At 47.8% G+C, this 27,464-nt stretch overlaps 1 protein-coding gene, 1 long non-coding RNA gene and 1 pseudogene across 3 annotated transcripts in view; 1 reads left to right on the top strand and 2 right to left on the bottom strand.

Annotated features, from left to right (window-relative positions):
* Positions 1-1,477, bottom strand: part of PRPSAP2 (phosphoribosyl pyrophosphate synthetase associated protein 2) — a 38,714-nt gene extending 37,237 nt beyond the window's left edge. The window contains exon 1 of one of the 2 annotated variants that reach the window (XM_067020809.1): positions 1,333-1,477. The gene's annotated coding sequence lies outside the window, so the exon portion shown is untranslated. The remainder of the gene's footprint in view (positions 1-1,332) is intronic. The other variant, XM_059048462.2, reaches the window with a different exon arrangement.
* Positions 1,478-4,727: 3,250 nt separating this feature from the next.
* LOC131746292 (actin, cytoplasmic 1-like) lies at positions 4,728-10,212 on the top strand (annotated as a pseudogene).
* A 2,257-nt stretch (positions 10,213-12,469) lies between these two features.
* Positions 12,470-14,481, bottom strand: LOC136793198 (uncharacterized). The gene is made up of 2 exons (XR_010838164.1): positions 14,170-14,481; positions 12,470-12,815 (listed from the first exon to the last, which is right to left on the bottom strand). It is a non-coding gene; the product is annotated as an uncharacterized lncRNA (long non-coding RNA).
* Between the last annotated feature and the right edge of the window lie 12,983 nt (positions 14,482-27,464).

Below are 27,464 nucleotides of genomic sequence, written 5' to 3'. Positions count from 1 at the left end.
ACATGGAGTTGAAATAAGTCTGCAAACTAAAAGGTGTCAGAAAGTATGAAGAATTACTATTTTTATTAGTGACGTACCTCACTCAAAGAAAAATTGCTTTTTGAGCGTCAGTATCGAAGAGAATTAGAAGGGTGAAGCCTAGATGTAATTAATCCTCCAGGCCTCTGTGACCCCAGGCACCTGGCTATCTCTTCATCAGAATGTTTTCTTTCGTCTAAATACCATTTTCCGAGTGCCCTGAATTCTTATGACCACTCAATAAAGCAGGTACTACAAGTCCCCTTTGAGACACAGGATAACTGACGCTTGAAGATGAAGGCACCTCCTCAAGGCTGCCCACCCGGAAGCAGCAGACACCAGCTCAACTTCAGCCTGTCTCCCAACACCACGGAGAGTGACCCGACACCCCGCATTTCAGGGAGCAAGCCCGACAAACACTCAGATTTAGAAAAATGTGCGTAGTAAACACGCCTTGTTTGGAAAACAATTTATACCACGTGTCAAAGAAAGAACACCTAACTCTGATTCAGTATTTCCCCTTTGGAGAATTTATTCTACGGAAAGAAAGAAAAAGCTCAATGACGGTCACTGCACGGTTTTTCTCAGAGGAGGAACACTGAACATATGCAAAAGTTACATAATGGGGTAATTAAGTAAAACTCTGAATATACAGTCAATACAATAAAAACGGTAAATATCCGGGACTGTACGAAAGTGCTTACGTTAAGTAAGAGCAGAACTGAATCTCCTCCAACCCAAACTGGGTAATAATGGTACAGAAGAGGTCGGGATAGGAATACGGACAAGAAGGGTAGGACTCCGTGGGGTTCAATATGTGGGTGAATTACTTATATTTGTGCATGGAACAATTTTAAACATTATAAATCACATTTTCTCACACCCCAAATCCCCATCCCTAATCTCCCATTCCTTGCAAAAGCTAAACACCCAAACCGCGTCAATATTAATAAAAGGTGGGAAAAATCGGTATCATCACTGTGCAGTATTGCTGGAAACCATTTAAAAGCAGAAGAAAGCCTTAGAGCTACATCCCTGTCCTCGCTCAAGCTCCGCGGGGCAACAGAAAAGGCCCGCGCCGCAAGGCCAGCCCAGCACCGCCAGGGATGTCAGTCTGCGCGTGAGGCTGGGCTTCCGCCCGCAGCCGCAGGTCCCGGACCGGCCGCGCCCCAGGCCCGCAGACCCCGACGAAACGGACCGGGCTCAGGGCTGCGCGCGGCCGGGTCCCCGACGAGCCCCCCGCCCCTGCACCTGTGCCCCGCAGGGCCGGCCCGCCGGCCGCGCCACCACCGTCGCCGGATCCCGCCCGCCTACCTGGCCCCGACCCCAGCCCCGGCCCCGCCGCAGCCTCCGCTGCCGAATGAGGAAAGCGCCTGAGCACTACCGGCCGCTCCAAGAGCAAAATGGCGACTCCGAGCCGAAAACTGCGTCCTCAGCGACTGCGAGGCCTGTGGGCGGGGCCGCTCAAGGGGACGGGGCCACGTGGGGCGGGGCCTCGGGAGGGACCATCCCGAGGGGCGGTGAGGGGCGGGGCAGGGAAGGGGCCCACAGAGGGGAGGGGTGGGGCCTTCGAGTCTAGCTGGACTACTCCAGGACGGACGAGGGGCGGGGCCATGGGCGGGCCAGGCGGCCATGGGCGGGCGAGGCCATGGGTGGGGCGAGGCTGACTGGAGGGGTGGGGCCAGGCTTGTGGCTCTCCGGCTCTAGAGAGTAGGCTCAGTGGTTGTGGCGCACGGGCTTAGTTACTCCGCGCCATGTGGGATCTTCCCAGACCAGGGCTTGAACCCGTGTCCCCTGCATTGGCAGGCGGATTCTTAACCACTGTGCCACCAGGGAAGCCCGCGACTGCGGACTTTGATGTCTGGAATTACAAATGTCTGGGTTCAAGTCTTTACTGGCCTGTAACTGGCCTCAATTTCCTCAACTGAAAAATGGAGATGCTAGTAGCACCCATCTCAGGGGTTGTTGTGAGGATTCAGTAAAATAACACCTGCGGAGCTTCCAAAACAGTTCCTGGTGCATAGAAAACCCTCAGTTGTTATTATTATTATTTTTGCTTTGTTGCCCTTTCTTCTTTTATCACAAAGTAAGGAATTGGTGCTTGCCTGAATTCCTTATATTTAAGTATGTTTAATATATATATAAAACATAATAATAGCAAACATGTATGGAGCACTTACCATGTGTCAGACCAAGTGCTTAACATAGATTAACTGTACCTTATTTAATCCTCACAGAACTATGAGGTAGGTGTTATTATTATCTCCATTTTAATAGTTGTGGCAACTGACACCCTGACGTTAAATATCAATAACTTACCTAAGGACAAACAAACATGGACAAGAACTTTAATCCAGGCGGTCTGGCACCACGGTCTGCACTAAGCTAGACCCTATACCACATCGCAGCTCCAGTTCTGCTTTGGACTTTTCACTAAAGCCTTGAAATCGTTCGTGAGAGGTGGCACGGCCAGCTAGAAGCGGCCGGACTCAAATGGAGTCATTTAAGACATTTCCTTTGCCTGACAGCTTCACGGGGTCATACCTCTGTGAAGAACAAGGCCCGTGAGCCCACAGACAGATTCGGGTACAAAACGGAATGCCCTTACTTCGATAAGTGGACTTTGGTTTCACCCACTGCTACTGCACAGACCCAGCCCTGACGCACCACACCTCCTTGCTTCAACCTGCTTTGGCTCTACCCAGCACTCCAGGTTGCACGTGACTGGATCTGACCAATCAGGGCCACTCATCCCTCTCGGCTCGCTGATTCGCTTCAAGGACAGGCCGCTGAGCCAATGGGAGCCCAGAAGACGCAATCTCGCGCCGCAGTGGGCTACAGAGCCAGTATATTCCTTCCCTCCACCCTCTGAAGCCAGGTGCCTGCGTGTTCCCTTGCTTACTTCTCATTGTTCTTTCCCACCAGCCTGTTCCTCCATCCCTGAGCTATAGGGCACGTACACATGCTGTTCCTGCCTCCAGGAATGCTCTTCCTCCTGCTGCCCTCTCCCCTTATTAACTCCTAGTTAAACATCTAAGCACAATTGTCATTTTTAAGCCTTCTCTAAACCACTCGCCTTCTCAAAAAAAAAAAGTACTTTTCCTTCGTTAGTCTTATGATCGCTAATTATGTATTTATGTGGATGATCATTTTATAAATATTCCCACCCGAGCCCCTATAGACTATAAGCCCCTACAGGCAGGTCCTTTGTCTCTTTTGCTGATCCCTATTTGCAGGTACCCAGCACAGTACCTGGCACAAGTGTGGTACGCAAGAAATGTCGGTACCACGGGTGATCTCAGAATTACACACACACCCCCATGGAAAGGAGGAGGGCAGTAGCACAGAATTGTATAGTATTTGCACCACACAGGGACAATATTCCTGATAATTTAAAAATTGTCTTTGCTGAGCCAGTATGAGCTAGCTCCCACATACCACGCTCCCAGCATTTGGCAATGAAATTGTTAGTTTCTCAACCAGTCAGTTTCTCCTCATTGGAGGCACTTAGCTTACAGTTTCCCTTGCTCTATTACACCAGATACCACTTCTCCATCTACTTTCGATTTTCCAAAGACTCTTTTGAAATCCTCCATAGGCTGATGTCTCATCTCCCTTCCTCTTTTTTTTTTTTTTTTTTTTTGCGGTATGCGGGCCTCTCACTGCCGCGGCCTCTCCCGCCGCGGAGCGCAGGCTCCGGACGCACAGGCCCAGCGGCCATGGCTCACGGGCCCAGCCGCTCCGCGGCACGCGGGATCCTCCCGGACCGGGGCACGAACCCGTGTCTCCTGCATCGGCAGGCGGATTCTCAACCACTGCGCCACCAGGGAAGCCCCTCCCTTCCTCTTTATCCTTGGGGTTTAGGCCATGGGAGTGAGCCATGGTGGACATCCAGCCCAGATGACCCACCGGTGGCTGCAGCCCCAGTCACTACCTGACTGCAACTCTATGAGAGACCACAAATGAGAGCCACCCAGTTGAGCCCAATCAAACCACAGAAAATTGAGAGATAATAATAAATATTTTTATTTAGGTTCTGAGTTTGGAGATATCTTGAGACACATCTATGGGTAATGAGCAAGAAAGGAGCAAGGGGCTTCCCTGGTGGCGCACTGGTTGAGAGTCCGCCTGCCGATGCAGGGGACACAGGTTCGTGCCCCGGCCTGGGAAGATCCCACGTGCCGCGGAGCGGCTGGGCCCGTGAGCCATGGCCGCTGAGCCTGCGCGTCTGGAGCCTGTGCTCCGCAACGGGAGAGGCCACAATAGTGAGAGGCCTGCGTACCGAAAAAAAAAAAAAAAAAGAAAGAAAGAAAGGAGCAAAACCAGAATCTAAAGAAGACTGGGGTCAGTTTCACTCTAATTTGGTTTTGGTTAGCCTGTTGCTAAGCTTGATAATCGCTTGCCCACTTAGAGGTTTGCAGAATCTGTATATTATGGAAGTGCTCGGTTTGCCTGTACCACATCATTGACCATATTCAAGGGCCAAACTGTTGCACATAGAATATGAATCAAGACACCTGATCCTAAGACATTTCCCTTCAACATTTTTTTAAAGGAAGGAAAAGCATCTTTGCTATAGTTTTATAAAGGTTTTTAGTGGAGTGGCAAGCCAGAAACCCCCAGTCTGCGTCCAGCCTCCTCTTTGCAGAAATGACCTCAGCCAGAGAGGTGAAGTCCCCTCTCTGAGCTTCAGTTTCCCCGTCTGAAAAATGGGCGCTAAGATCAGCAGCTGCGTGGAGATTCTGGGTGGAAATGACTTTTCCGTGGAGTCAGTGAGTTTTGCAGCTGCCTCTCCACCTTCATGTCTCTGGCCATCAGGAATGAATAAACAAGGCTTTGGTTTTCCTGCAAGTGGAGGAGGGTGGCAGCTTGTCTGGCCATTGGAGGCTGCAGAGGCCAGGGGCCTGGTCACTAGACAGGGAAATTGGGAAATTTCCCACATTGTGTTCTTTCCCTCATCCTCCGGATTTTCTCCTATTTTAACCACCCTCCCGCATGAGAAAAGCTTCATTATCTTTCATGATGAGTAATATTTACATGTTATACAAAATTCAAACAAACATGAAGAAAAAATTTAAAAGATATTTGCCATTGTCTCACCATGGAGAGATAAGCACTTGACTTTTTTTAACCTCCCTATTCCACTTAACAATTTATTTATTATTTTAAAATTTATTAATTTATTTTTGGTTGCATCCGGTCTTCGTTGCTGTGTGCGGGCTTTCTCTAGTTGCGCCACCAGGGAAGTCCTTTCTGGTTTTTCTTAAGTACTTTCATTAAGGCCTGCCAATGCAGGGGACACGCCTGCCAATGCAGGGGAATCCACCTGCTAATGCAGGGGAAACGGGTTCGATCCCTGGTCCGGGAAGATCCCACATGCCTCGGATAAACTAAGCCCGTGCGCCACAACTACTGAGGCTGCGCTCTAGAGCCCGCGAGCCACAACAAATGAAGCCGCGCGCCTAGAGCCCGTGCTCTTCAACAAGAGAAACCACCACAATGAGAAGCCCGTGCACCACAATGAAGAGTAGCCCCTGCTCGCCACAACTAGAGAAAAGCCCATGCGCAACAATGAAGACCTAACACAGCCCGAAATAAATCAATAAATTTATTTTAAAAAGATAACAAGTATCGGTGAGCTTGTGGAGAAATTGGAACCCTCCTATATTGCTGGTGGTGATGTAAAATGATGTGGCCACTCAGAAACAGCTTGGCAGTTCTTCAAAAAGTCAGATATAGAGCTGCCATGTGACTCATCGCTTGTGCTCCTGGGCATCTACCCAAAAAGACTGAAAACAGATGCTCAAGCAAATACTTGTATACACACGTGAAAAGCAGTATTATTCATAATAACCAAAGGTGGAGAAAACCCAAATGTCCATCAACAGATGAAAGGGTAAACAAGTGTGGTGTCTACACACAAGAGAATATTTTTTTAAAATAAATTTAATTATTTATATTTGCTTCTATTTTTTGCTGTGTTGGGTCTTCGTTGCTATGCGCGGGCTTTCTCTAGTTGTGGCGAGTGGGGGCTACTCTTTGTTGTGGGGCGCGGGCTTCTCATTGTCGTGGCTTCTCGTTGCAGAGCACGGGCTCTAGGTGCGTGTGCTTCAGTAGTTGTGGCACGTGGCGTCAGTAATTGTGGCTCGCGGGCTCTAGAGCGCAGGCTCAGTAGTTGTGGTGCACGGGCTTAGTTGCTCTGCGGCATGTGGCATCTTCCTGGACCAGGGCTTGAACCCATGTCCCCTGCATTTGCAGGCAGGCTCTTAACTACTGCACCACCAGGGAAGCTCCTGCACAAGGGAATATTATTCATCCAATAAAAGGAAGAGCCTACGACACAAGACACAGTGTGGATGAACCTCAGAAACATGAAGCTCAGTGAGAGAAGCAAGACACAAAAGGCCACAAACTGTATGATTCCATTGACATGAAACGTCCAGGATAGGTAAATCCACAGAGACAGAGGCAGATTGGTGGTTGCCAGGAGCTGGGAGGAGGGCAACTGGGGAGTGATTGCTTAATGGCCATGGATTTTCACTTTGGGGTGATGAAAATATCTTGAAACTAGGCAGAGGTGCTGGTTGTACAATACTGTGAAAGAACTACATGCCACTGAATTGTACCCTTTAAAATGGACCATGATGGAATACACGTTATTCAAATTTCACCTCAAGAAAATCAACAGTAAGAAAGCAAATAATCCAGCTTTCAAAATAGGCAGGTGATTTGGACAGATGCTTAAATAAAGAAGATATATGAGTGGCAAAAAAACCCACAAAAAACAACACATGAAAAAAATGTTCAATATCATTAGTCTTCAGAGAAATGTGAATTAAAGCCACAATGGTATATCACTAAACGCGCACGAAGATGGCTAACATTCAGTTTAACAATAGCAAATCCCGGTGTGGGTACAGAGGACCTAGGACACTCACACTTTGCTGGCAGGGATCTAACCCGGTACAACCACTCTGGAAAACAGTTTGGTGGTTTCTTATAAAGTTTAACATGGAACTCCCATAAAACCCAGCCATCCCATTTCCAGGTATCCACCCAAGAGAAATGAAAATGAATGTCCATCCAAAAGCCTTGTACATGAATACTCACAGCAGCTTTGTACAGTCTCCCCAAACTGGAAGCAACCCACACATCCCTCAGCTGGGGAATGGATAAACTGGAATCCTGCTCCTGGATGAGTCTCAGGAACTTTGTGTGAGTGAAAGAAGGCAAGACAAGAAAGACTGCAGACTGTGTGATTCCTTCCGTAGGGAATTCCCGGGAAACGTATCTAAGGGGACAGGAGGCAGGTGAGGGAGGCCTGCAAAGGGACAAGAAGGAACTTTTCACAAAGGCGGAAAAGTTCTGTTGTGTCCTGTAGCACGACAGTGGTCCGTACGACGATTACAAAGTTTATTGGTAGCAACTGGCCTGGCCCTGAGGGCAGGTCCTCCGTCCCGCGTGCCAATCCCTGTGTGCTTGTCCGCACTCATTTCCTGCCTCTTTCCCTCCAAGCACCGCTTCCCCCGCCCGTCCCTCACCCCCCTACTGTGTTCAGGCCTCCGTGTCTTCACCTCTGCTGTTCTGTTCACGCTCTTCCCCTCGCAGCTCTGCTTGCTGAATCCTGACCCCACTGACACCCAGCTCTGCGAAGCCTCCTCATCCCACCTGCTTCCCTGACATGTGACTTTCACTTCTCTTTGGGCACTTAGAGGCATAACCCGCCAGCCAGGCCACCCATGGCAGGGTGATGGATGGGGGCAGGAGAGGAAGACTTAGCTGAGAAGAGGCTGGACTGTAACGGACCCAGAGTCAGGGGCACGGAGGGACAGTGCAGTAACCGCCTCCTCAGCCCGCTGTCCAGCAGGAGGGTGAGGGAACGAGTATGAACCCAGGAGGAGGGTGAGGAAGCAGGCATGGGCCAGACTTTAGAACTCAGAAGAGCCAGAACAGGGGCTCCTGCTGATTCAGCCTTTGATCCTGGGAAGGCAACCAGAGTGGTGCATCAGTTAGAACACAGCCGCATATAACAGAAAACTAAGTAACAGTGGCTTATGTAAGACAGAAGTTTATTTCTCTCTCCTATATGGCAGCTTCACAGGGTCCCAGAGACTCAGGCTCTGATTAGCTCACCACTCCACCATCCCTGAATGTTAAGCTTCATCCTCGTGATTCAAAATGGCTGCTAGAGCTCCAGCCATTACAACTGCATTCCAGGTCAGCAGCTGGAGGAGAATTCCAAAGAAGGGCCTCTTCCTTTTAAGGACACTTCCGGGAAGTTCCAACACATATTTTGTCCACATTTAGCCCCATGGCCTCATCTAGCAGTAGAGGAAGTGCTGGGAAATGAAGTCTTTTGCTGAATTCATTGTGGCTCTCAGAGAGTATTGGAAATGGTTCTTTTTTAAAAAAAAAAAAATTTATTTATTTTTATTTGGCTGCACTGGGTCTTAGTTGCGGCATGCAGGATCTTCGATCTTCATTGTGGCATGAGAACTCTTTGTTGCGGCATGTGGGATCTAGTTCCCTGACCAGGGATTGAACCCGGGCCCCCCTGCACTGGGAGCCTGGAGTCTTAGCCACTGGACCACCAGGGAAGTCCCGTGACAGTGGCTCTTAAACTTGAGCGGATGTCCTAATCAACTGGAGGGATTGTTAAAACTCAGAGTGCTGGGCCCAACCCCCGAGTTTCTGACTCAGTAAGGCTGTGGTGGAATCTGAGAAACTGTGTTTCTAACAAGTTCCCATGGATAACGATGCTGCTGTGTAGCGGTCACACGTTGGGAACCACTCTCTAGGACCGCTAAGGGTGAAGGACGACGGGGTGTTGGGGAGGTAACTAGCCATCTCCATCACAGGCAGGGCGGGGACCCTACTGCACCCCACCAAGGGCCACTAGCAGCGCCACCGCCTCCTCGCGGTCGCTGGCCTGTCCTCCCGCCTCTCCCACTTCTACCCACTCTCCGCGCACCGCAGTGGAAGAAGGATCGCCCACCGGTCATCCCTAACGACTCTGGCGCGTGCAAAGCTGGCTTTGCTGGGGATGACGCGCCCCCAGCCGTGTTCCAGTCCATGGTCAGTCGTCCCCGACACCGGGGCGTCATGGTGCGCGTGGAGCGGGAGGACAGCTAGGGTGGGGGAGGAGGCCCAGAGCAGGCGGGGTATCTTGACCCTCAAGTACTCCGTGGAGCATCATCAGCAACTGAGAGGACACAAGGGACACCTAGTACCACACCTTCTACAGCGAGCTGGGAGTGGCCCCCAAGGACCACCCAGTGATGCTGGCCCAGGGGGCTGCCACCACCACCGCAAGGCCAGCCTTGAGATGACCCAGATCCTGTTCGAGACACTCAACACGCCATATCCGTGGTCATCCAGGCCGTGCTGTCCCTGTGCGATGCCTCTAGCTGCACCTCTGGTATCGTTGTGGACTCGGGGAGGTGGGGCGCCCACATGGTGCCCATCTCCGTGGGCTTATGCCCTGCCCCAGCCTTCCTGCGTCTGGACCTGGCTGGCTGGGACCTCATGCTGCCTGGCTGCAGCTTCACCACCACGGCTGAGAGGGAAGTCACGTGTGACATCCAGCAGCAGCTCTACTACGTGGCACTGGACTTGGAGCAGGAGATGCCACCACATCCTCCTCCTCCCTGAGGAGACCTGTGAGCCACCTGACGGTCAGGTGCTCGCCATCAACAAGGAGCAGGTTCTGTGTCCAGAGGCGCTTTTCCAGGCCTCCATCCTGGGTCTGGGGTCCCGTAGCACCCATGAGACCACCTTCCACTCCATCATCGAGGGTAACGTCCACATCCAGAAGGACCTGTCCGCCTTCATGGTGCTGTCTGGTTGGACTACCACGTACCCCGGTATCCTGGACAGGCTGCAGAGGGAGAGCAGGGCCCTGGCTGCCAGCAGGATGAAGATCAAGATGCTTACTCCCAGGACTTCCCTGGTGGTCCAGTGGCTAAGACTCCGCGCTCCCAATGCAGGGGGCCCGGGTTCAATCCCTGGTCCGGGAACTAAGATCCCACATGCCATGTGGCACAGCCAAAAAAAAAAAAAAAGATGCTCCGTCCTCCCGAACACAAGTACTTGGTGGGGATTGGCCTTCACCCTGACCTTGCAGTCCACCTTCCCGCAGATTTGGGTCAGCCAGCAGGATCCGGCCTCTCCATCGTCCACCACAAATGCTTCTAAGCGGACTGCAAACACATGCACAGCATTTGCTGCATGAGTTCATTCAGACTGTAGTTTCTGAGCAATCACCTTTCATCTTACTTTGTGGGGAATTCTTGCAAAATGAGAAAATCTAAGCCACATGTTTTCTGCTGTCCCGAAAGTTTTATGAACATGAGATTTAATGATGAAGAAATTGACTAGAATGTTATATTTTGTAGGCATTTAATTAAACATTTATTAATCTTGGTTTTACAGGCTTTAAAAAAATTTTTTGGATGTAACAAAATGGATTTTTAGATGTCAAATATAAATGAAGGCCCTTGAAACGGTCATAATTCCTGGACTTGGTGCCAAAAGAGCTTGCCAGACAAAGTGGGAGCTCTTCCTGGAAGCTGAGAGCGTGGACCCTGCAGAGGCTCCTTCATCTGTAAATCACTGCAGGGTGGTCCCATGGGAGGGAGCAGCTGGGCCCCGTTCATGGCCAAGGCTGGAGCTGGGGCCAAGGCAGAGGCTGCAGGGAAACAGGTTCTGTCTCAGCCTCAGGAAGCTGGTCAGAGCTGCCAACAGACGGACTGTCCTGTCTGGGAAGCACCACTGGAATGGACATAAAGATTTCTCCGTAGGTCAGGAGAGGCTGGGTTCTGTTGCAGTAACAAATGAGCCCCAAACCACTAGGCTTCTACCAACAAAGAGTCCTTTCACATACTATGAATCCATCGTGGGTCACCTGGGAGCTCTAATGCACATCACCCACACTTGATGCCCCAACCTGAAGGAGCAGCCCCTGTGTGGGGCACGTTCCCTGTACAGCAGAGGAAAAAGAGAGAACTGTTGCTAGTTATGCATCAACCAGTAAAGCTACTGCTGGGAAGTGACACGTCACTTTTGCTCGCATCTGACAAAGATTCTCTCCTTGACCAGACTCCGCTCAGGCTCCTCTGAGTTCTTTTTCAACTAGCCTTCGACCTGTAGACTTCAGTGTTCATCTCTGCATTGTCCACTTTTAGCAAGAGTCTTGCTAAGTCCGTTTAGCCGGAATCCCCCATCCTCTGTTACCTGATCACCCGCCATGTCTAATCCAGTTCTTCATCCTCCACCAACCCCAGGTGATGTGCAATCTCCCCGACCTCTCTCCAGCAAAGATCTCCTTTAGCCAGGATCCTCCCTTACCCCTGTTTCCTTTTATCAATTTTCCATCCACGGACTCCACCCGGCTCCTAAGTTATAAATTCCCACTTTACCTCATCGTGCTTGGGTGGTGAGCCCTATCCCTCTTCCTCACTGCAAATCCCCACTTATCCGGATGACCCCTCTTGAATAAAGCCTGCCTTACCAGTCTTTAACGGGGGTCAGGATGAATCATTTTTTCTTTAACGCATCCATTGGCCAGAGGAAGGCAGGTGACCAAGAGTGCTGTTTAATGGAGCAGGGCCGGAGAGGACTCCTGCAGAAAATGGCAGTGCATGCTTGTGAACAATAATGCAATCCTCCACCACTTTCCTCTGAGAGAGAAACCCACAGGCAGCTCTCTCTGCGAAGCAGACCCCACCCAAGACAGCTGTTGTGTCTGTTAGCTCTTGTGCAACCAGTCTGGGGGGTGGGGTGGGGCGGGGGAGTCACTTGCCTGAGGTCACAGAGCCAGGAAGTGGTGGATCATCAGAAGTTCCTCTCCCTCCCCCACTTTTAACCTCTTCATCCATTAGATCATTTCTGATTCACACACCTGCCCTTCGAGCCAGTGTGAACGCCTGACTCGGCTGGGTTAGGGGTGGGGAGTCACAGACTCTCTCAGTTGGGGCAGCCTGTTTGCACTTGCCCCAGGCTGAAAGGGCATTTTATACGTGAATCTCGATGAGTTCCTTTTTAAAAAAATATATTTTCACCATGTCGTTTATTTGCATAAGTACCTGTAATGGCTTCCAGCTGCCCACCTTGGAGTCTAGTCTGAACTCACGTCCCCTCTGCCGGCCATACTCAAAGGCGGTGTCAATTTCCCTCAGGATACAAAAGTTGGGGTAATAGTAGGAGGGAAAAATGGGTACTAGGAGGGCAACCAGCAATAGCCATTAACGTTTACCTCTGTGATATGCTCTTCGTGCAGCAAAAACAATGCCTCACGCAGATAAATTACCTGTCCCAGTTTCCTCCTAGTGGGACCATGTGACAGTGTTCTGGACAATGGAATGCGTGCAGAGGTAATTTACACCGCTTTAGGGTTTGGTTCATAAAAGTCTCCAGTCTCACAACGTCAAAGAAATCCAGAGCCTGCCCGTAGTTAAAGTGGTAAAAGCAGGTTTTACTTCACTATTGCAACAGGGGGTGTCCGCTACAATTGGCACTCGCCACTGGCATTTGCCATCGGTAATCTACAAGGATCAAATCCTGTGCTCCGCAGCTGCTGATTGTCAACACCCCGCCCCCCAACCCCGGAAAGGAGTGCAGGGTGGAGAGCTGAAATGAGGTCCTCTGTGCTCTGGGAAAAACTGGCAGAACAGGTCTTCAGAGAGTTAGATATTTTCAGGAGCCGATTTTATGAGCCCAGTTCTTGTATTTTCTCGTATCTAGAAAAGCACAAAACTCCTTCACGGTGACGACTGCTCCTCGTGGCGGGCAGAAACCTGCTGCAAAAGAAAATGTGCTCGATTGCACGGGCTCCCCCTTCGCCCAAAGCACATCTCTCCTGACCTTCCCCGCTGCCTCTCTGGAGCAGCTGCTCAGAGCTCTCTGAAGTGCTCTCTCCCAGGCTGCAGCCCTCATTTTGCCCCCAATAAAACTGAACTCACAACTCTCACGTTGTGCCATTTCTTTAAGTCGACAGGGGAAAAGGGGGCCTCATGATAAGACTGAGCTCAACTCTGAATTACAAGGAGGAAACATGGGAATACGACAAAGGTGGGGGTCAGGGAACGTAAAATCATTAAGGAAACATCGGGGATAAGGGGGGATTCTGGCTAAACAAGATTTTTGCTGAAGGCAGGCCAGGGGAATTTGGTCAGATATCCAGGACGATCAGATATCAAGGGGGGAAATTCTGGCCAAACTGACTTAGCAGGATTCTTGCTAAAACTGGGCTCGTGGAGGATATGCCCAAGGACGGGGCCAAGTTGGACGCAGAGGAGCCGGAGTGAAGTTTGGTCAAGGAGAGAATCTTTGCCGACAATCTTCCATTGGATCCTTATTTTTAAACAGCAGCTATAATGAATACTTTGGGGACAGTCGAGGAAACTTGAAAATAGACTGGATGTGAGGTGGCATTATAGAATTTTAAATTTTCTTGCATGTGATAATGCCTCTTTCGCTGTGTAGGATAGCCTCATGTTTAAGAGACGCATGCCTAAGTGCTCAGAGGTGAAACTCACGCGAGATCTCGGCAGTGGGTTTGGTTTAGGGCTGACCATCAAGGTCACACTATACAATGCTCACACAGCACCTAGCTGACTTAGAAAGGATGTGGAACGGGAAGCACAGCAGTACTTCATACAGCTCTCCATCTCCCTGATCCCTGCATATGGGGCAGGTTCTAGTCCCAGGGGATTTCAGCAGAGGAGCCACTGGTCCCATGAGGCTGGTCCCGTGGGCCTGTGAAGGTAAAGAGGCCACTTGCATTCTCCAGCAGAGCTACATACAGCCCATACATCTCAGGTTGTGCCAGGATAGCTAAGGACAGCAAGCCGAGGGGTGGCCTCCAGTCAGTTTAAGAGCAAAAGTTAACGTAAATATGACAAAAGGCTGACACTTGTTGAATCTAGGTAATGAGTTAATCAAACTGTTCTTCCAGTGCTTCAGTGGTTGAAAATTTTTATTACGGGAAATCAAAACAAATAAAATTTAAAATGGAGGTGTTCACCTCCTGCTTTCATTTCCTGTGTGGTTTACCGGTGAGTTGATTCTGCCTGTTTAAAGCTCCCTGCTCTCAAGTCATCGCACAGATCTGCCCCCTTTCGCACAGCACCCCGCCCCCGTCTCCTGACCTACCGGATCCATCGCTCCCTCCAATCCAAGTACTTATTCTTCGGGAAGCACGTGCCATTAGCCTCTTTCGGTTGCCTTCCTTCAGGCACAGGAAAAAAAAACAAAAAACTTTTCCACATAACCAAATAGGGCCGTGTCAGGCAGGTTTGGACCCAGGGATCAAAGCATGCAGCCAGGCCCCATTGCTCTGGTTCCATCACTTGGCTGCTACTCCTCGGGGTTGCTTCCCTTTGCAGAACCACGCTCCGCAGGCCAACGACCAGCTCCCGAGCCTGCTGCTTCCGTGCAGCAGCCTTTGCCCCAGCATGCTCAGCGATAGTCCCAAGGCTTGCTCTGATTGGCCAGGCTTAGTCACATGCCCACCCCTGAACCAATCAGGGAACGTGGGCTCTGACAGACCTGCCTGAGTCATATGCTCCACACCTGGCCCTGAGGTGAGTCAGCGACCGCATCGACCCAGCGAAGGCGAAGCCTCATAGGCAGGTGACTCTGGGGCTGGGGTTCTGGCGTCTGTGAGAGACGAGACCGGAGATGGGGGTGCCTGGTTGGTGACCTGGTCCAACCCACTTCAGAGGCCGTTAGCGTCCTTGCTGGTTCTGAGCGCTTTTTCGTCCTGTGACGAAAAAGCGTGGGTTTTGGACGCGGAAAGGGCTTGGCTGATGGGCTGGACTTTTCTTCTCCTTAAAGTCCTGGTGAACCTGCTTCCCTGGCGCTCAACAGTTGCCTTGTCAGGAGCCGCGCCGCTGGGGCTGTAGTTCACAGAGCGGCCGTCAGGTGGCAATGGAGAGGCAAGAAGCCAGTCTCCAGCCTGTTCTTTGGGTTTTGCTTTTTAACTTTGTGGATTAAAAAAAAAAATGCACATGGGCTTCCCTGGTGGCGCAGTGGTTGGGGGTCTGCCCGCCGATGCAGGGGACATGGGTTCGTGCCCCGGTCCGGGAGGATCCCACATGCCGCGGAGTGGCTGGGCCCGTGAGCCATGGCCGCTGAGCCTGCGCGTCTGGAGCCTGTCTCCGCAAAAAAGCACAACGTGAGAGTTGTGAGTTCAGTTTTATTTGGAGCAAAACGAGGACTGCAGCCTGGGAGCCAGCACTTCAGAGAGATCTGAGAAACTGCTCCAGAGAGGCAGCGGGGAAGGTCAGGATAGATGTGATTTTGGCGAAGGGGAAGTACATACAATCGAGCACATTTTATTTTTGCGGTGCGCGGGCCTCTCACCGCTGCGGCCTCTCCCGTTGCGGGGCACAGGCTCCGGACGCGCAGGCGCAGCAGCCACGGCTCACGGGCCCAGCCGCTCTGTGGCACATGGGATCTTCCCGGACCGGGGCACGAACCTATGTCCCCTGCATCGGCAGGCGGACTCTCAACCACTGCGCCACCAGGGAAGCCCTGTATATACTTTTCATTCCTGATGCAGGTCATCACCCAGTGTGGGAGCCACAGGGCTCACAGAACATGTAGGCATGTTCTGGCCAGTGAGCCCTCATCTGCCTTTGGCTGTGTGACCTCTAGAGACTTGAACTTTCTGAGTTTCTTCATTAGAAAATGAAAATACTTACTTTGAGGAGATGCATTAAGAGATGGCAGATTTAAAAAAGAGAGAGAAAGAGATAGCAGATAAAGGCATCTGGCACATGTTAGACAGTCAGTAAAGAGTAGACATGAGTCAAATAAAAAATAAGACAGTTGCCAACAGATTGAAGAGAAAAACAAAGATGGTAAGTCAAGCCAATCCTTCTAGAGCAATTGGTAATATTTAACAAGAGCTGGGCAACTGTTCTTTCCTTTGGCCTGGAATTTCCCCATCTGAGAATAAATTCCAAGGAAATCATTCCCAAGGGGAAAATATGCAGTTTCTCTGCAGATTTTTTTTTTTTTTTTTCCCGTACGGGGGCCTCTCACTGTTGTGGCCTCTCCCGTTGCAGAGCACAGGCTCCGGACGCGCAGGCTCAGCAGCCATGGCTGACGGGCCCAGCTGCTCTGCAGCATGTGGGATCTTCCTGGAATGGGGCACGAACCCATGTCCCCTGCATCGACAGGCGGATTCTCAACCACTGCGCCACCAGGGAAGCCCTCTGCAGATGTTTTTAACAGCACTATTCACAATAGGAAGTAACTGGAAACAAAACAAGTGACTAATTTTGAAAGTCTTGAAAAAGCAGAGGAAGAAAGCAAGACAGCAACAGAAAATAGAAGTATAGGGAGTTCAAGGGGTTAGTCCCTCCACAAAAGCAACCATTAAGCAAAAACTGACAGAGCTAACTTATTTTGGAACTCTGGAATCCAACCAAGAGCTTACAGCAACCAGGGGAGTGTTTAATGAAGGAAAAAAAAATGTTAAGTTTCAGTAAGAGGGGATTGTGGTGGTTTTTCCTTCCCACCCACCATCCCCCCTTGCCCTGCACACAGGTGGCTGTGGAAATGGCAACCCATGTTCCTGGGGTGACATGCTGAGCCAGGGGTCAATGTGGACTTTGTTTTCAAACACTGTGCTGGAAAGTTTCAACCAATCTGGTAGTTCCCTAAGGTACTGGTGCTGAGGTTTTGCTTGGTTTTGCGCCCCCTCAGGTTAAATCCACTTTCAGGAAGTGACTGTCAAAAGTATTTAAAGACATAGAATCCCCTTAGCCATCTGGGGCAAGGGTCAGTGGACAAGGATATCAGCAGATGTACTAAAAGGCCTGGGAAGGAGGAGGCTGAGGAGGAAGATACTGGGTGGAATAAGGGCTTTGAAGGACTGTAGCATATACCACGGTATTTGGACTACAGTGAACGTGCCCAGGGCCAGATGCATTCACAGAAGGGATCTCATAGGATCCTAGGCCTACAAGTCTAGCTGACCTGTAGGCTCTGCATAAGCAGGAGATGAAGCAGAGTCCTAGGTGGCCTGGCCAAGCACTGTAGGAGCACCCCAGGTCAGATCCAGTCTGCAAAGACTGGGAGAAGGGTTATTTCTTCTTCTTTTTGGCTCCAGGCTTTTATGAAAATTTCTGTCCACTGAGATAATAGATCAGAGAGTTCAGTGATGACACGTGGCAAGAAATACAGTTTTTACAAAATAGTTTGGAAAAGTCACCAAAAAACCCCACACAAAACAGAAAATGTCAGTTCTCCACAATCAATAACAACAAACTGGGGAGAGGGAAGAATCTGATTTTCAGAGTTATCATGTTATAATATTCAAAATATCCAGTTTTCAACAACAACAAAAAATAACAAGGAATGCAAAGAAAGAAAAAAGTATGTCCCAGTCAGAGGAAAAAAGGAAATTGTCCCTGAGAAAGCTCAGATATTCAACTTACTAGACAAATACTTTAAATCAATTGTCTTAAATATGCTTAAAAAGCTAAAGAAGTCCAGGAAAATGATGTATGAACAAATGGAGACTATTACTAAAAAGATACAAATTATGAAGAGGAACTCTACGGAAATACTGGAGATGAAGAGTACAGTAGTTGAAATAAACAGTTTGCTGGGGTATCAGAACCAGATCTGAGCAGGCCGAGGAAAGAATCAGCAGACAAAGACAGAGCAAGTGAAACCATCCAGTCTGAGGAGCAGAGAGGAAAAGTCATGAGGGAAAACGTTCAGAGCCTGAGGGATGCGTGGGCCATTACAAGATATACCAATATATGCGTTATGAGAACCCCAGAAGAAAGAGAGAGAGACAGAGAGAGGAAGGGGCAAAAGAATATTTGAAGAAATTAAGGCCAAACACTTCCAAAATTTGGTGAAATCATAATCTGCATATTCAAAACCTCAATGAACTAAAAGTATGACAAACCCAAAAAGATCCACAGAAGACGTATTATATTCAAATTCTCAAAAGCCACATACAAGGAGAAGGATTTGGGAAAGTTAGAAGGGTAGCAAGCGCCAGAAACTTGTCTCCCCACCTAGACAAGAATTGCCCAGGCAAAATCTATCTCTTGTAACTATTTTGGAACTCTGGAGTCTATTGGAGGCTTGTAACTTCCAAGTAAAGGCTTGGACAGAAAAGGGTGGTTAATCTCGGTTAATTTTAGCTCTTAGCAGCATATTATTTCCTCCTTCTACCCCTCAGTGCCATGGCAGGCAGCTGTTCACATGTTCTTGGAGCAGCTTGTACAAGGTTGGCAGAAGCCGGGCAGAGGGGAGGACCATGTACTTCAGCTACTGCACATCTGTCCTCTCATCACTGATTGCTTCTTCTGATGACACAGGTGCAGACCCAGAGGCAGGGCTATTGTGGCTCCTCCACCTAGTGTTGCAAGCCACACCCTCTCTGGCTGAAGTGACTTCCAGGGGAGGTAAAGGACCAGGCCTTTTTTTCTTACTTTATTTTTCTCTTTTCCCCATTTTGGGAGCCAGACATTGAAAAATAAGACATTCAAAAGCACGTGCAATACAGAAGAAATGAGAAAGTCATTGTGCATGACCAAGGGAAAATGCAGACTCAAAAAACAACAGACAAGGGATTTCCCTGGTGGTCCAGCGGTTAAGAACCCATCTTGCAGTGAAGGGGATGCTGGTTCAATCCCTGGTCAGGGAACTAAGATCCCACATGCCACAGGGCAACTAAGCCTCAACGATGGAGCCTGCGCACCACAACTAGAGAGATGCCCGTGCACTAAAACGAAAGATCCTGGGTGCTGCAACTAAGACCCGACACAGCCAATAAATAAATAAATAAATAAATAAATAAATAAATAAATAAATAAAAACAGAAACAAAAAAACAAAACAAAACAAACAAAACCACCAGGCAAGACTGTACGTTTACACCTCAGGCTGATCCTCAGCAAAGAGACAGCTACAACAACTGAAAAATCAAAATCAAAACCAGCAAGTTCTGGGGAAGAGAGGGAATCAGATTTCCAGAAGTATCACATTATTAGGTTCAAATGTCCACTTTTCAACAAAAAATCACAAGGCATTAAAAAAAAAAAAAAAGGACAGTATGGCCCATTCAACAAAATAAATAAACAAATAGCCAGGAGAAATGGTTCCTGAAAAAGACCTGGTGGCCGATTTACCAGATAAAGACTTTAAAACAACTGTCATAAAGATGGTTGAAGAACTAAAGGAAGATGTGAAGAAAGTCAAGAAAACAATGTATGAACAAAATAGAAAATCAGGACTTCCCGGTAGTGCGGTGGTTAAGAATCCACCTGCCAATGCAGGAGACACGGGTTTGAGCCCTGGTCCGGGAAGATCCCACATGCCGTGGAGCAACTAAGCCCGTGTGCCACAACTAATGAGCCTGCATTCTGCAACCACTGAAGCCCGCACACCTAGAGCCCATGCTCTGCAACAAGGGAAGCCACCGCAATGAGAAGCCCGCGCACCGCAACGAAGAAGAGCCCCCACTCGCCGCAACTAAAGAAAGCCCTCGTGTAGCACCAAAGACCCAATGCAGCCAAAAATGAATGAATAAATAAATAAATAAGTAAATTTATTTATTAAAAAAATACATAAAGCTAATGGGGCAAAATATTAGCAATAGGAGAATGTGGGTAAAGGAAAGGGTCCACAAGTATTCTTTGTATTATTCTGATTCTTGAAACATTTCTGTACATTTGAAATTATTTACAAATGAAGTATTTTTAAGGTATCTGTGTACACTGATAAAGTTTTCATCACTTACTCATCCCTTCACTCCTGCAATGTGTACTGAGTTCCGTCCACGGGCCATGCGCTGTGTCAATGCTGAGGACCCCCCTGAGCAGCCCCAGTTCCTGCCTTCGAGGCCTGTCCTGTCTCAGCAGACGCGTCAGCAACACATCACATAGCTGAATGGCTCCGTGCAGTTACCGGGGGTGGGTGGGTGTATATGGGTCCTAGCCTGGTTTTCTTCTCACTACACTTCTCTGACTCCAGCCTCTCCAAGGGAGAGGCTAGCCTTTTATCCTCATGGGTTTGGGGCTGCTTGGCCATTTTAGAAAAGGACCAGGGGAATGGCCTTGGGCAAAACAGGCCTTGAAACTAAAGAACAAAAGCCCTGGGGGCCTGAGTCCCAGAGACAAAAGCCAGGCTCACAAGAGTAAAAGATTAACTTTGTCTCTGTTACACTCACAAGTATACCTAGTTGCCACAAGACAAGAAGCTCAATGATCAATTTTAACCTTTTCTGTTCCTGTGCTTTCTTGCAGAAAATTCTCATTCACTTCTTTCTCCTCACAGAAGCAGTCCCTATTCCCTATTCCCAATAGATAGCCACCATGGCTGCTGATCCAAGAATTTTGACGATTTCTGAAAATTACCAGTGATCATGAGACAAAACCTCCCTTTTGTTATAAAAGCAACTCACCCCTTCTGCTCAGGGAGCTGACCCCCCCGCCCCCATCTTCCTGGTGCACAAGCTGTCTCCTTTCATAAAAAGCTTTGCTCAAGGGCCTTGTGGAAGCGAGATTCATTTCTAGGGTATTGCTGTCCAAGAATCTGGAAAGGGCCCGGTAACAAGGACACTTGAAATGAAAATCTTCCTGTCTCCATAGAAATTCTGATGTGAGGGAGGACGATGAGGATGAGAGTAAAGACAAGGGCCACATCCAGACTGGAAAGTAAGAAGTGAAACAATGTCTCTTCCCGGATGGCATCCTCTTGAATATAGAAAACCCTAAGGTATCCACCCAAAATTATTACAACGAATAAGTCAGTCTAGGAAGATTGCCGGACACAAGATCAGTGTGCAAAAATCACTTATAATTCTACACACTTCCAACTGAACAACCCGTAAGTAAAGTTAAGAAAATGACTCTATGGCATTAAACAAAAAAATAATAAAATGCTTAGGAATAAGTTTAACAGAAGAACTACAAAACTTACATTCTGAAAACGACAAAACATTGTTAAAAGCAATTAAAGAGGATCTAAATAAGTGGAAACATGGTTTTATCAACCTCACTCAGCTGTTTCTGGAACTCTGAGTGTGTAGGGTGGTCATGCAAAGCAAGGAGCAACTCGTGAACTGAGCTTTCAATAATTATCACAAGACCAAAAAAGAAAAAAATGACAAAAACCTGTGCTTTATTCTGGGAGTGATTTTGTAGGATTAATCCATGCTTTGCCCAACGAAGCTTGATGCCTGAACTTGTCACATGTGGATCTGTATGCACAGTGGTAGCCACACAGCAGGTGCTTTGCCAGATTGAATGACATTGTGAAGATAGTTTTTTCCTTATTAGTTTCCTGTCAACATTCTCTTTTCCCCACTCTGCCTCCCTGCCCTGTGTGTGCAAACACAGGTTTACAAGGGAAGATGTAGGATCTCAAATGAATTGAAGGTGAAATGCAATCATGGTGCAGCGTCTTTCCCCGTTCTATTTTGTACCAGCCTTGCTCATTTCTCTATTAAAATCATACATGTTAGAGATGGATGAGCTCGCATAGGCTCCAGCACGTGGTAGGACCTCAATCTCCATTTGTATGCAATTGAGTCAAAGACAGAATCACAGAAGACGTGGTCTCAGAGGATGGGGAAGATATAGACCAGCATATTCCATGGAGGTGACCTCTGGGAATGTCTACTTTTTTACAAAGATGTTAAGCCCACAGGAACCATACCATCTTTTCAACTTTTCACTAAAGTAATTGACTAAAACACCTGATTATCATGAGATTTGCACCATTTTAAGCCATTAAGTTTGTGGTGATTGTGTACAATTTAAATATGTACAGTTTGTTATAGATCAATTATACTCCAGTAAATTTTTTTAATGGCAAAAGATCTGAACAGACACTTCAGCAAAAAAGAGACATAGGAGGTAAATGAGCGATGTCATGAGTCCGTAGAAAGATGCAAGTAAGAATCACAACAACATTCGTCTACGGGCTTAAAAAAACAAAACAAACCCCCAAAACACTGACAAAACCAAATCCTGATGAGGAAATGCGACAGCTCTAACTCTCATACCTTGTTGATGGGGGTGCAAAACGATGCAGCCACTTTGGGAAGCATGTTGGCAGTTTCCTATAAAGTTATAGAGACACTTATCATAAGACCCAGCCATCCCATTTCTGATATTTACCTAAGTGAGATGAAAACTTATGGTCACATGAAACCTGTACATGTGTGTTTATAGCAGCTTTATTCATAACAGTAAAAAACTTGGTGCTGAATTTGACCAATGCTTATTCTGCATTTATTGTGAAGATCGTTTTTTTTCACCTTTATTCTATTAACATGGTAAATTGCGTTGATTGATTTTCAAGTGTTGAATAAACTTTGTATTTCTGGGATAAACCCCACTTTGTCAAATGTATTTTCACTTTTATATATTGCTGGATTTGATTTGGTTTTTTAATTAATTAATTTATTTATTTATTTATTTATTTTGCGGAACGCGGGCCTCTCACTGTTGTGGCCTCTCCTGTCGTGGAGCACAGGCTCTGGACGCGCAGGCTCAGCGGCCATGGCTCACGGGCCCAGCCGCTCCGCGGCACGTGGGATCTTCCCGGACCGGGGCACGAACCCGTGTCCCCCGCATCGGCAGGCGGACTCTCAACCACTGCATCACCAGGGAAGCCTTGTTTTGTTTTTAAATTAAGTAATTTATTTACTTTTGGCTGCGTTGGGTCTTCGTTGCTGTGTGAAGGCTTTCTCTAGTTGTGGTGAGCTGGGGCTACTCTTTGTTGTGGCGCACAGGCTTCTCATTGCAGTGGCTTCTCTTGTTCCAGAGCATAGGCTCTAGGTGCACAGGCTCAGTAGTTGTGGCACGTGGGCTCAGTAGTTGTAGCACACAGGCCCTAGAGTGTAGGCGCAGTTGTTGTTGCGCACGGGCTTAATTGCTCATGGCTTACGGGCCCAGCTGCTCCGCAGCATGTGGGATCTTCCCAGACCAGGGCTCGAACCTGTGTCCCCTGCGTCGGCAGGCGGACTCTCAACCACTGCACCACCAGGGAAGCCCCAGGATTTGATTTGTTAATATTCTGTTAGCTATTTTTGTGTCTCTTTTCATGAGGGATATTGCTATGTAGTTTAATTTTCTTCTAATAATTTTTGTCTCGTTTTTATAATAAGTAATACTGGGATCATAAAATGTTTTGTAAGGTGTTTACTACTTTATTTTTCTGAGAGACTTTGTATAGTATTCTTTCTTTCTTAAATGTTTGGTAGATAGGAAAACTGTCTGGGCCTGGAGTTTTCTTTATGGGAACTTTATAAATTCTTTACTTGATATAAAACTTCATAATTTCTAGTTCCTCTTAAGTCATTTTTGGTAATTTGTGTCTTTCAAGGAATTTGTCCATTTCATTTAAACTCCCTTATTATTTAACGCTTGTATGATATATAGTGATGTCTCCTTTTGCCCTTCCTGATGTTGGTAATTTGTGTTTGCTCTCTTATTTTTCTGGAGTATTTGAGCTAGAGGTTATCGATTTTGTTGATTTCTCAAGATAGCTTTTGATTTCATTGATTTGTCTTCTCAGTATGTTCATGTATTGGTTTAAATGGTCGAGCGCAGTTATAAAAGCTGTTTTAATGTCCTTGTCTGCTAGTTTCAACACCTCTGTCATTTCTGCCTGTTTCTATTCATTGATATTTTTTTCCTAGTATTGGTCACATTTTTCTGCTTCTTGGCATATCTACTAATTTTTATTGGACACAGGACATCATGGATGTTATTTGTTGAATATCTGGACTTTGTTGTCTTTTTTTGAAGGGTGTTGGACTTTGCTCTGGAAGGCAGGTGAGATACTTGTTGATGTGTTCGATCTCTCTGAGACTTTTTAAAATAGTTTATTTCAAAATAATTACGGATTCACAGGAAATTTCAAAGATAGTACAGAGAGGGCTCATGAACCCTTCACTGTTTTCCCCATGTCTACATCTTCCATAACTATTGTACAATATCCAACTCAGGAAATATATGTTGATAAAATATGTATGTATAATTCTGTGCCATTTTATCACATGTATAGATTCATGTACAGCTGCCCACCCTTACCATGGTTTTACTTCCCAGGGTTTCAGTTACCCATGGTCAACCTCAGTCCTAAAATACTGAAGGGAAAGTTCCAGAAATGAATAATTCATTAAGTTTTAAATCACAGGCCATTCTGAGCAGCGTGATGAAATCTCCCACCATCTCGCCGGGATGTGAATCTTGCCTTTGTCCAGCTTAGTCCACCTGTTAGTTGCTTAGTAACCATCTCAGCTGTCAGGCCAGCTGCCTCAGCATTCACAGGACTTGTGTTCAAGTGACCCTTATTTTACTTAACAGGTCCCCAAAGTGCAAGAGTAATGATACTGGCAAAGCATCATCTTCGGATATGCCAAAGAGAAGCCCTACAGTGCTTCCTTTAAGTGAAAAGGTGAAAGTTCTCGACTTAATAAGGAAAGAAAAAAAAATCACATGCTGAGGTTGCTAAGATCCACAGTAATCATGACTTTTTTAAAAATTGAGGTATAGTTAATATACAATATTATAGGTTTCAGATGTACAGCATAGTGATTCACAATGATTGAAGCAAGCTTCAATACCAGATATAGATTCAGTATTGAGTATTTCCCAGTTTCATTCTGAAATTCATTCTGGCCAATTTCTTTTATATTTCTGAGTATTTATATAAGCGCTTAATTTCCTTTAAGCCACTTAAAAATATATTTGTTTATTTTTTTTTGGCTGCGTTGGGTCTTAGTTGTGGCACACGGAATCTTTCGTTGTGGTGCGCGGGCTCTTTGTTGCAGCGCATGGGCACATTTCTAGTTGTGGCATGCAGGTTTTCTCTTCTCTAGTTGTGGCATGTGGGCTCAATAATTGTGGCGCTCAGGATTAGTTGCCCTGTGGCATGTGGGATCTTACTTCCTGGACCAGGGATCAGGGATCAAACCTGGTCCCCTGCATTGGAAGTCGGATTCTTTACCACTGGACCACCGTGGAAGCCCCCTTAAAGCCATTTAAATAGAGCTCTTTTACAGATTAATTTTGGTAAGATACATACAAACATGCAAACAAACAGAGACCTCATAGTTCCCATTCCAAAGTTTTAGCCATGAATCAGGTACAACAATGTAAAATCCATCAGTTGCAAAAGAGGTAGAATTCAAATCCGGTTTCTGGTAGATGGAACAAGTCAAGGTCACCTGTCTAGATGGTAAAGACTTTTAACTAATATTTATGAAAGACACTGAAGACTTCTATTTGTCCTTGACCCAGTCAAGCTCCAAATTACCTACCCCCTTCCAAAAAGAAGGCAGAGATCAGGGTTCCTGGAGAAGATCAGGTAGAACATTTGCATCTCAAAGGCATGAAGAGAAAGGCATGTTCCTCCTAGAATGATTTTGTTCCCTTAAGGCCAGAAAAAAATTTTTCCCTCAATACTTACAAGCCTCTTAAGATAAGTAGGGGAGGTTTGGGGAGTGGTAAAAGGATTTGTGGGGTTCGGATTATTTGGAGCCACACCTCTGGTCCTGTAAAGACTAGATTTGTAAAATAAGGACAGCGTTTTGTGTTTTCTCTCAAAGAATTCGGTGGCCACCTCAATAGTACCAAAAGACTGACACCTAGGTTGGAATGTTTCACTTTCCCTCATTTACCTTAGGGGAGAAGGCCCTCCCCCCCGCCCCAGATTCCTATCAGCTATGGTCAGTTTAGTCAGACTGGTGACCTCCCATTTTGTTAATCTATTTGCAAACACTTTTGAGCATCCACCCTGGGTTTAAGACATTTTCTAATGATGGCCCTCAGTCCGGCCTTTGATCTGAAGAGGCCGGCCTACAGCCTCACGTGGCCCCATTTCTAAAGGCAGCCTGACTACTATTTTTCCGTCCGTCCCACCTATCCCACGGCTGCCCTCTACCCAGATGCTACCGAGTGGAGGCATTTGTGGCATTATGTGGTTGTCTGGGTTTGTCCACTCAAAGGCAGAGAGGTGTTGGGAGTCTGGGCGCAGGGGGATGCTAGAGAAAGCATCCTTTAGCTCTGGCACTGCGAAGCAGTCTGCAGTCTCCGGACTCGGCTCAATGAGGATATGGCGTAGGGACTAAGGGCGACCGGGTGAGGGTGAACTGGAACCACTGCCTCATTAACTGCCCTCAGGGCTTGAACAAACCTGTATTCTCCACTCCGTTTCTCAGAGGTCAGCAGGGTCGTCACAGCCCATATTTTAAGAACTTGGGTATTAAAAGTTGGATACCTGTTGAGCCTTGGGCCTCAGGGGACCCTGTCTCTTCCATGGGTAATCAGCATTGGGTTTTAACGAGATATGAACTGGGGGCACATTAGTAGCTTTGCCAGGACCTCAGTGTCCCAGACACTGAGGTTCACTTGAGATACAATATGGGGTGGAATGGACACCTCCTCTGCCTTGAGACTGAGGCAGGTTCCCACGGCTGGGTGCCTTCTCTATGAGGGTCTCCAAGTTGGAGTACTGTCTGGAATTTAGTGAGCAAGCCCTGCACAGAGGGGGATGGGGCACTCAGACGTGAGCAGAAACTGATGTGCAAGGGTAAAATTTCCTAGCAAGCAGCTGGCGGGGGGGCGGGGGCGGGGGGTGTACTGAATCACTTGGTTTGGGCCATCCATCAACCCCCGTTACCATCCAGGATTGTACAAGGGTCCAGGGAAATCGGTCAGCACAGGGCGGGCAGCCCCCTTATCTAATAAGAAAATAACTCTCGTACTGGCCGCATCAAGGGCTGCCCGAAGCTCCTCTGGAGACATGACCGGGAGTCCTTTGGGAGCCATGGAGGGTCCCAGGCCCCATCAGTCTTTGGTCCTGTCAGCCATCGTTGGTGTGGGAGCCCCGAGTCGCCTTTGGGACTGAGGGCGGCCCCACTTCCAGTGGTCCTTGTGTTTACATTTTGGACTGGGTACTGCTGGCCCTCCTCCTCGTGGGTGACATTCATCTTCCTGGCTGCCCTTCAAACAGCCCTTCTTGGCAGGGCTGTGGCTCTGATTCAGGCTTCCTGGATCCTGTCCCTGCCACGGGCTTTCTCAAGGGAGGGTAACCCGGGGGTGGTGCAGGGGCCAGGGCTGCAGCCAATAACTGTGCCTTTCGTCCTTGTCCCTGATATCCCAAAACTGTAAGAAGGGAGTGTGCTGCCAGAGACTCTAGTGGGTGGAGCTCCTCACGGGAGTGTCACAGAGATAAATCCTGATGGCAGTTTAGGAGATCATATAATTGGCTTGATCCGTCATGGCCCCCAACTCCAGGGTGGGGATCACGGCAGAAGAGGTGTTTAATTAAGCAGGGGAAACTGGGCTCGTGGCTGTCAGGCCATGAGAAAGGGTCTGTTTGGCAAAGACAACAGTGGGGTCCCTGTGGGCACCTGAAATCTTTCTGAGAAAGAAAAAGAGAAACAAATAGAGCTGAAGG

The sequence above is a fragment of the Kogia breviceps genome, chromosome 19, assembly GCF_026419965.1.
Source record: "Kogia breviceps isolate mKogBre1 chromosome 19, mKogBre1 haplotype 1, whole genome shotgun sequence".
In the NCBI taxonomy this organism is placed as follows: Eukaryota; Metazoa; Chordata; class Mammalia; order Artiodactyla; family Physeteridae; genus Kogia; species Kogia breviceps.
The sequence above is the reverse complement of the archived record's forward strand: the minus strand, read 5'-3'. Positions and strand labels throughout refer to the sequence as shown.